General features: G+C 46.8%; 1 long non-coding RNA gene across 1 annotated transcript; it reads left to right on the top strand.

The window, feature by feature from the left end:
- The first annotated feature begins 634 nt into the window (after positions 1-634).
- LOC120241907 lies at positions 635-1,581 on the top strand. The gene is made up of 2 exons (XR_005530981.1): positions 635-692; positions 1,430-1,581. It is a non-coding gene; the product is annotated as an uncharacterized LOC120241907 (long non-coding RNA).
- The last annotated feature ends 8,763 nt before the right edge of the window (positions 1,582-10,344 follow it).

Raw genomic sequence — 10,344 nt, 5'->3', positions numbered from 1 at the left:
ACTCCGTGCGGGCCTGTGAATCTCCGCCCTGTCCACACCGGGGGGCGGAACACTCTCTGATGTGTGCGTGTGCGTGTGCGTACATGGGCAGGGTGTATGTACGTGTGACGTATGGTGTGTGTTCGTGGTATGTGTGGTGTGTGTGCGTACGCGTCACGTGGACGCACGTGTGCTGTGTACGTGTCACGTGGACGCACGTCTGTTGTGTGTGCACGTGTGACGCGGACGCACGTGTGCGGTGTGTCTGCGGGTGACGGCAGGACGCCCCGAGACGCTCTCCGGGTTGAGCCGCAGGCACAGGCTGTGGTTCGGTCCCGGGTGCAGGGAGAGGGGCCTGAAGCCACGTCTACAAGGGGTTTCAGACTCCGCCCTGGGGGTGAGGGGGGCGCAGGCCCGGGTTAGGGGGGCGGAGGGAGGGCCCAGGAAGGGGGCTGTCGCACAGGTGGGGGACGGCGGGGCCCCCTCATCCGGGACCCCGGGACAACGCATCACACCCCGTGTGCCGTGGTGACGGACGGACCGCAGCGCGCAGCGCACACGGCCCGGGCCCCGCCTGCGGCGCGCTCCTGCGACCCGGAAGTTCCCCCCCCCCGCCGCGCGTCGGCGGTGCGGCGACTTCCTGTTTCCGGGGGAAGCGGCTCCTTTCTGCAGAGACTTCCGTCCGCTTTGTACAGTATCGCCGGGGCCTCTGGGTAAGTACCTGTGCGGACTCCGCTGCCTCGCGTACTGGGATTACCTAGCGTAGTGGTTCCTTCAGTCCGGCTGTCGGCCCCCAGAGTCCTGAGTTCGGGCCCCAGCACCTCCCAGCACCCCCCCCAGGGAAGGGAAGAGTTCAGCCCCCAAGAGACGGAAGGGAATGGACTGTGCTAACCGCTTGCCAAACCTCAATTTTCCTTCCGTTTAAAAAGAGATAATATGGTAATCATCACACTAATAATGAAAATATCTTCCTCCAAGTTTGCGGGCAGGGACAGGCGGGGCCCTGCACTCACAACGCTGTAGCACAGCCCGGGCATTGTGCGTGCGGGTGTTGGCCACCGTCGGTATCACCACTGCCGCCCCATCACCTCCACCCTTGCTATTACATAAGTGTGAAACCCCGGGTTAGATTCCCAACTCTGATCTACCAGCCGTTTAATCGGTCAGTTACCACTTCTTGCCCTATTTTCCCGCAAGCAAATGGTAATCGTGATGAAACTTTCCTCGAAGCTCAGGGAAAGTCCGGCTGTTCGAGTCCAAGCCCTTGCTGCTTCATGTCCCATAAAGCCCCATATTGGTGACTCGCGACTTAAAAGCCACAGAGTAACTTGGAAGGCACGTGCCGGGGCCATCGCTGCAGGTTGGATCACTGGGTCCTGGAGTCCCAGATCTTCACGTAGAAAACAATTAGGGATCAAGGCGAATTTTATCTGCTCTCATCTCTTTCCAGGGCATTGCGGACCGCGCCCAGAACATTTCTTACCAGCGTCCCTGCTCCCACTCTGCAGATGCGCCATTTACCTAGACGAGTCTTCCTGGCGCAGGAAATGCGGGCCCGGCAGACATGACTCAGAGTTCTAATTAAAAAGGAAATTTGCATTAGGCCAGCTAACTGCCTGTTTCAATTAGGAACAGGAGCCCTCTCCACCTTCCTTCCTAAGGAGGGACGGACTCAGGGGTGTGGGTTTGGACTTCTGCAGGGGGGGAAGGGTCCTGGGGGGAGGGGCAGATATGGCAACGTATAAAGGTTTGAGACCTGCCCAAGATGGATGGATGCCTCCCTTCCACCGGGCTCTCTGTGTCTCTTTAACTCTTCTTCGTCTGTTCTCTCCCAGACCCTGGCAGCCCTCACAGCTGTGACCTCTCTAAACTGTCAGCCTCAGATTAACTGATACTTCATCAATTTCGCCTGAACTGCATTTGCAACCCAGTCTCAGGAGGCCAGCCCAGCGCATCAAACACCACGCATTAGCCTCCCGGAGCCAGATTTCTTCAAAATCATGGGGCATTTTCCAATATTCTTGCAGGGGCCTGAGCAACAAGCCCGGGGGTGGGGGTGGGGCAGACGGGGGTGGGTATTTGCCCGCAGGGGGAAGAGCAAGCGCCTCTGATTATTCCTTGTAAATTTTTCATGAGGACATCTGCCCACGCTCCACTCCCCGAGAGCTGCCCTCGCTCTCTGCGCCCAGGCCTCCTGACGAGGCATGAGAAACGAGAATGATTAGGCTCAGTCCCCATTAGCCCGGAAGTGGCTGCGGGAAGCTGTGGGGTTTCAGGCTGGGAGAGGGGCTGGGTCTGCTGGGGAAGGTCTTTGAAACAAAAGACCAGCCGGAGGTGGATGGCGCTTAGGTGAGTCTACAGATGGAGGCCACCCAGGGGGAGGCGGCCCAGGCAGCACAGATGGCCTGGAGTGGGCTGCCGGGCCTGCAGACGCCCCCTGATCCGGGCCTGGGGAAACCGGGTGCCTGGCCCCGCACCCCCCACCCCAGCCTGGCCCCTTTCATTACAGGGACGGCCTCCAGCCCCGCGGGGGGCGCGCAGCCAAGTCAAAGCCAGGAGGTTTCAAGTGCAGAGATGGGGGGAGGGAAGCGCTTCCTTTTCTGAATCATAAAATCGAACCATTCCTTTGGAAATACTAGCAGCTTACACGCCTGAAAATCTTATCTCTTTCCATCCAGCTCGAATCAAGAGCCCGCAGCTCTTTCTCATTAATGCATCAAATCATGCCGATGTCCTTTCCGGGCTTCCTTTGAAGTGACATGTGCTTCAATTTATTTTTAATCTTCTAAGTGATGTCGTCAGGACTGTCGTCCCTGTGACTTGAAGTTGCGTTCTTGGGGGCTGTGGGGGTGCGGGATGATGCCCCCCTCACCCCCCACGCGGCACCCGCGGTCAGAACGCAGCCTCCTGCGAGGTGCCTGTGGGGTGGGGGTTGGGGGCGCCTCAAAGGGAGGATTGCACAGAGGAGGTAAATTCATCAAGAATTCGCTGTGCACACCTTGGAAATGCCACCTTTTGTGCTCAGCTTGGCGTCTCCTTGGGGAGCCCTTGGCAGCCCTCCATGGAGCCACAGTGCCCCCCAGTGGTCGCGCCCGGTACTCCCTGTCTCCGCTCCCCGTCCCGGGAGGCACAGAAAGCCAGCCCGCAGGAACTGCTTGCCCCAATATCACATCTTTAAATTGTTATCCACATGAAAGAAGGCCTGGTCCTGATTCAGAGCCACCTTGATGGGGAAATCTGAGAATGCCCATAAAAGGCAGTGAGCGCCGAACTGAGGAATGGTTTCTCTTGTTTTGTTTCGCTTTCTTCCCCCTGCCCCACCCCCACGCCAGAGAGCTATACTGGTGATGACATATTCCAGGGGAAACTAAAATTAAATACATTTACTTAATTGCTTAATTGATTCATGGACATATACCACAATCCCAATCCAACTCAAAAGATCTACACAACTTGAGGGGGGGGGGGGGAGTGCACCCTTTCCCAGCAGGAAAAAGTGGCAGAGATACCATAGGACTTGGAATCAACACTACGTGTAAAAAAAAATCTTGCCCTAATGCGGACCGTGCGTGGTTGATGACTTTGGACTTGATGCTTTACTCTGGGGGTTTCGGTGTTCCCGTCTGTGAAATAAAATGCGTGGAGAAAGCAGCTATAAATGATGGAATCAGTGGGAATGAGAGTTACCACGATGAAGCTTGCCCGCCTTCCCAGCGCCATCCTCATGCTCTGCTTCTGGAAGGTTGGCCCTTGTCCCCTTCACAGAGCTGGAAGCCTGACGTGGGTACTGGCTTCTGGTCCCAAGTCCTCTTCCAAGCCTGCCTCCCTCGTGTCCATGACCCCCAGTCATGCTCTGGTCACCCACGTCCCACGGTTGGGTCTCCTTTGTATTTCCCTTGTTAGCATCCCCTACCTCCTTAGCCTCATGGTGGAGGCTCAAAAATCCTTATTGGTGAATAGGTTAGTTCTCAAGTCAGAAATGCTTGAATCTTATTTTTTATTTTTATTCATTTATTTTGAGAGAGGAGAGAAAGAGCATGTGTGTAGAGGAGGGGCAGAGACAGAGGGAGAGAGAATCCCAAGCAGGCTCAGCATTCTCAGCTTAGATTCGGAGGCAGGTCACCATCTCACAAACCGTGGGATCATGACCTGAGCCGAAATTAAGACTTGGGCACCCAACTGACTGAGCCCCCCAGGTGCCCCCAGAAATGCCTGAATCTTGGGGCAAAAGGTATAGAGGCAAAATCTTTGCATCCATACTTGAACTTCATCTCTGGCCTTATCTCTCCAAATCAACGTGAGCAATCACAATGTCTGTGAATTTTTCCCCCTCATCTATAAAGAAGAGATTGTGCTGGAAGGAAAAATTTATAGTATCTTTTTTTTTCCAAGAAGTTTCCAACTAATTGCTTACTGGAACCTTTAAAATTCTCCCCTAAGTGAGTTATTTCAGAAAAGGTTATTTAGTGAGCACTGGAAATCACTAGACTAACCCATGTGAAATTGCTATTTTATGGCCTAAAAATCATCGATTATGAGTAATTGCATAAGATATAACCTAAAATATCTTTTCTCAGAGAATGTGGTTGTACTAATTGAGTGTACACTCTGTCGGGCATCTTAGTACTGAAGCAGATGAGAGAAAGGTATTGCTCTAGTCTCTGTGCTCTTGGATTATCAGGACCTACGAGGACTGAAAACCATAATCCAACAGTAAGTGATCATCATCCTACCATCGTGTTGTACAGAATTTTCCAGAGTTGAGAGAGACCACACATGTGTGAATCAGTAGTTCGCTATAATAATAACTTGTCCAATAATAGCTACTGTTTTTTGGGTACCAACAATATGCCAGGCACACATAACATGAATTTAATTTTAGATGAATTGAGGGCACCTGTGTGGCTCAGTCAGTTAGGTGTCCATCTTTGGCTCAGGTTCGGATCTCACAGTCCGGGAACTCAAGCCCTGCATCAGGCTCTGTGCTGACAGCTCGGAGCCTGGAGCCTGCTTCCAATTCTGTGTCTCCCTCTCTCTTGCCCCTCCCCTGCTCATGCTCTGTCCTCTCTCTCAAAAATTAATATACATTAAAAGAAATTTTAGTGAATTTAGACTAAATATAAAAGTAATAGGGAATGTTTTATTGACAAATGCTGGAGGTCAGAATTTGAGGTGGTGTAAATATTATTTTCTCCTCCAGAGAAATAATATTCTCTGGAATGGTTTGGGGAAAGCACACCTAGCTGTCATAATCATTAAAGGTGTCTGTGTATTCTAAAGTTGGGTTCATTAGAGGTGAGATCGTCTGATGTCCTGAAGGGTTTTTCCCTCTTCCCTGGTGTGGCAATTTCTCAATCAGCCTTGGCCCTTGTCAGGGTAGTAGAGTGACTCTCATTTCGGGTCTGGAATAGCATTGTCCAATTTCATTTTCTCTGATCACCTTCTCATTTGCTGAAACAATTTGAGAAAATACAGAATACCTGTGCGTGTTTATGTATTCATTCATTATATACACACAACCGCTGAAGATGCGTACATTATAGAACAAAGGCAAAAATTAACACTTTGAAGGATGAGATAAGAGAAATAAATGTTTAAAAGTAATTTTAATTTAGAAACAAAATCTGTGCTATCATAAGAAATATGTTAATAATTATATTTTAGTGAAAGAAATATGAAATATTTGTTATTTTTTGTGTTTGGTGTGACACTTCGTGATATGATAAGGTTCCAAGTTTCAGCTTATTTTTGATATTAAATCATTGTCATAGTTGAAAGCATGGTAGGTCCAAACTGAAGTGAATCATTAGTTGCACTTTCTGACTTTGGGTACCGTGTTTCAATTCCATTCAGCAATCATATAGAGATGTTTACATTTGACAACCCTTTCAAGTACTCAGCAATCTGATAAACAGCAAACGCGTCTTTCCTACAGAAGATTTTCATATTTATTTCTCATGTCTTTAAAAAGTATTGCAGGGACGCCTGGGTGGCTCAGTCAGTTAAGCATCTGACTTCGGGTCAGGTCATGATCTCATGGTTCGTGGGCTCGAACCCCACATCGGGTTCTGTGCTGACAGCTCAGAGCCTGGAGCCTGTCTTTGGATTCTGTGTCTCCCTCTCTCTCTGACCCTCCCCTGTTCATGCTGTGTCTCTCTCTCTTTTTCTCTCTCAAAAATAGGTATAACATTTAATAAATGAATGAATGAATGAATGAAAAGTATTGCAACATGGTAAAGGCCACCTTCCTGAGAATAACGCTGTGAATGAATGTATGTGTCAGAACCCTAGTTTGTACTGTTGTTGATAATTGGGCAGAATATCACTCTTCACCCTTACGTATTCTTTTTACAAAATGTTGCTTTGTTAACTGAATAGTTTGCTGTTCAGAAGAGAGCTCTACCACATCTGTCTTCAGTAGATCTGTAAAGAAGTTGTCCTTGGTGTGTTCCATTATTGAAACTGCATTCAGCAAATACCATTAGGTTGAACGTGTTAGAAACATCTGTACTTTTACCCAACAGTAGAGCTGACCTCCAAGACTGAGTGATTTATTCACTACTGGTGTCTCCCCATCTTCCATGATACCCGCGTGCATCTTCCAAAAGTGTTTGAGGACAGAGAGTAACACTGTGTATATGCTACGTTGTTTCCTCTGTTTTTTTTATCCATTTTTACCAAAGTAGGATGGAAACTATTTGACTAATTGGTGTGGCTTTTTGTCCTTGGTTTTTGTTTTTTTGTTTTTTTAATAAGAAAATTCAAAAGAGGCTTCAACAGCACTATTGCTGAGTTTAGAGGAATTTTGCAAGGTATGAGATTACACAGCATATAACTTCAGTGCCAGAGGCTGGCTCCAGCAGGCCCAGGGGTCCCTGAAGGATGGACGCTGTCGGCGAGAGAGAGAGTGAGAGAGCCCCGAGAATCTTTCTGATCACCAGGCAGGCATCTCTGCACTGTCGGTTTTGGTGTCTTTATTTATAGGTCAAATGTTAACATGGCATCAGAAAAAGGAATTTTTACAATGGATAACTCTTTGTGATAAGATGTTTTTGGAAAATGTACAGAAACAGGTTTCACAGAAGTATTTTTGCAGAACTGCCCCAATTATAGTGAGGTTGACTAAGAAAATAAGAGGGTGTTCACATTTTAATAACACTAAGATTAAGTCATAGGATTATAGATACCCTTATCCATCCTCATCACAGCTGCCAGGGTAAGGGAAGGTGTTTGTGGAATGTAGGCCTTAGGGAAGGGGTTGCTACACGTCATCACTTAGCAAAGGTATATGTGGTAACTTATGTTCTGCCCTTATCTGTTCCTTCTTCTAAGTTAGGCTCTTTGTCTCTGGGCAAGACTTGAGTTTCCAGCTCTATCCTTTATGGCACCGGAGAGCCAACCATACCTTTAAAGAATTTAGCTCATTTCCAATACATAGAATAGCCTCTTCGGGTACATTTACCTTTGTGTCTAGTTTTATGATTTCCTGAATAGCTAGGGCATGAGAGACATTTCTGGTTAGCTGATTTACATGTTGAGCTATATGAACATCTTGGACTAATGCAACCATGGAAATAGAATTGTACATGTAAAGGTCAATCTTATATGAGTAAGGGTCATTAGCCTGTTCATAGCTCAAGGGAAAGTATGGAAGGAAACAGGACCTGCTGGAGACACGATGTCTGTTCCCATAATCAAAGAAAGAAGTTCCCACAATAAGTTCTGTCACAAGGTGCAATCATCAGACCAGGGCCAGAATAAGGGGACAAGTCACTCCTGATATTGATCAACAAGGTACCTTAGGGGTCAGTGCTCAAGCAGAAATAATTGAGTGAGGGTGGATATAGGTCATCATTTGATTGGCAAGAGATCATGCAAACTTGCTTTAACCTCACCAGGAGTTTTCTCAACTAGTGGGCTCAGAATGGCTCCCAACATCTCCCCCTTTCTTATTTTTTGAAAGAAGGGTGTGTAGCTCAACGTTTACCCTGTGAAAGCTTCGATTAGTTATTTTAAAGAAATAGGGAACAAGGCACAAAATGAGCACCAACACTCCAGCCACCATGCCAACATTTGTCAGGAGTGAATTTAGTCCCTGAGCACTAAAGAAATTTTGTAGTCCTTGTAGAAATAAGGTTGCAACTTCTGAAGGAGAGACAAAGGTAGAGAATGCATTACTAGCTTGAATCTGTTCATGAAGGGTTTGGACATCAATGCTAAAATTAGAATGATTCCAAATACCAAGTAGGTGATTGTGGATATTCTCCCAAGTGTGTGTGGTATCATTATGTTGGAGAGGAGTAACACAGATCCAATTATACTCCTTGTGACATCGAAGGGCTAAAAGAGATTTTAGAAAACTTAATTCATTTCCAGTAAACAGTACTGCCTCTTCTAAGGCATTAACCTTAGTGTCCAATTTCCTGTCAATTATTTCTTGAGTGGCCAATGCAAAAGAGACATTTCTAGTTAATTGGTCAGTGTGTTGGGCTGTATGTACCTCCTGGACAAGGGAGACAGTGGAAGCAGCCACAGACCCTATGATGGTGATCAGTGCAGTAATGCCCAATATTAGAGCTCCAATGAATCGCCTTGGGCATGAGAGCAGAATTAACCTCCTGGACAACTTGTAACTCATAATCATCCTACCAAGGAAGCGTTAGTTTAACAGAATCTTCCATGAGCCCTATTCTTACAAATGGGGCCTAGATTAGAGGCAATTAATACCAACAGAACATAAGAGGAAGGTAAATGTAAACAGGAACTTTTCTCTGTTTCCCCAGCTTTCTGGGCAAGGAGTAAGGAGAGTTTATCTTATCAGACAGGTGATTCCTCAAGCTTCTGCAGTGCGTAGACCAGCCAGCTTCCTGGGTGTGGATGGAGCAGGGCTGGAGATCTCAGGGGCCAGTGTCCTTTTGAAGATCAGTTTAAGCTGGTTGACTGGATCTGGATCACCTCACCAGGTTGAGGTCTCTTCTGAGTTGGCCTACTTAACTCCAGAGTGATGGGTCCATAGGGTGATGCCTGAAACTTTAAGAGCTGAATCCTTTGGTTATATATCTGTGAAGTACACCTCTATGTTTTTGAAAGGGGTGACCCTCATCCTTTTAATAATTATTCAAAGATCTGATTAAGTTGAAACCTATAACTTTTGGTTTTCTTGGCAGACAAAAGAGAAAACCTTTGTTTACATTATCTTATCAAGAGCAGGTTAACAATCCAAGAAAACCTTGTCTTTTGAACAGAGAGAAGAGCAGAGTTTTAACCTTATACCAGTGTACTTTTAAAATTCCATTCATCTCAACCTTAGTCTATCCTGAGCCCAGAAAAAATTCCTTTTTAAAGATTTCCCTTCATGAACCTTCTACAATTTTTCTTTGTGTTTAAACTTTGTCCCAAAGCCATTTCTCTCTAAATAATCAGTCTCATTTAGGACAAAATAACTTTCTTACATATCTCTCATTTTCCTGTATACAGGGTTGCTTTCCTTATTTCCCATCAGTCTTAAGTACACTTAGCAGAACTTTAACTCTTAGGAAACCTTAGTCTCCAATTGAGGACTTAGTAACCAACTGAGAGTTGTTTATGCAAGAATTGTCTAGATGGTAAATTCAGGAACAAAGTAAGCACAAACCATGTTTTCCAATGGGTCCAAATAGCCTTACTCTCTCTGCAATAGGAAGTTAAAAACACAAACCTATGTTCAGTAATCAAGACCTAGATTTCTGAGGAAGTGCATGTTGCTCCTTGGCCTTGAGGGTGGGAGGAGGAGCCAATGTGCCCGAGGCACTGAGGATGGCATAGGAACCAGTTATGTAGACCACACCCAAGTTGGTGCAGAAACAGGACGGGAAGAGAAGGCAGAAGAGGCAAGGTGGCAGCAGGAGGCAGAGAAAGAGAATTTCCAGTTTTAAATTTTGTCAGCTCAGACAGAGGAACAGAATTCAGGTTTCTTTTTTTGTTTGTTTGTTTTTGTTTTTGTTAGGCAGTCCATGTCAGTCTGGAGAAGACAAGGAATTTCCCCCAAAACAAAAGGAGCTTCTGCAGCTTCTTGGGAATATTCCTTCAAGTCCCCATCCCGAGGTAGAGTGACCACAGTTGGCTCCAATTATAGCCGTTAACTTGGGAAATGAATGAGTGAGAAGCCCTCACATCTACTAGGCAGAGGAACAGAGAGAGTTAACGTCCTCTTCAGTCTGATTTTATCTCAGTTAGACCAATAAGGTCCCCTTCTCGAGGTTTCTCCCGATCCAATTCAGACGCTCATTCTTTCAGTGTCCCTGTTTAATCTGGGAATCTGGCTACAACATGCCAGATGCGGCAGATGGCTGAGGCCACCCTACATCAAAAGTGAGTCATTTTAAT

Source organism: Hyaena hyaena, unplaced genomic scaffold, assembly GCF_003009895.1.
Source record: "Hyaena hyaena isolate Hyena2069 unplaced genomic scaffold, ASM300989v1 scaffold_290, whole genome shotgun sequence".
NCBI classification, from domain to species: Eukaryota; Metazoa; Chordata; class Mammalia; order Carnivora; family Hyaenidae; genus Hyaena; species Hyaena hyaena.
The sequence above is the reverse complement of the archived record's forward strand: the minus strand, read 5'-3'. Positions and strand labels throughout refer to the sequence as shown.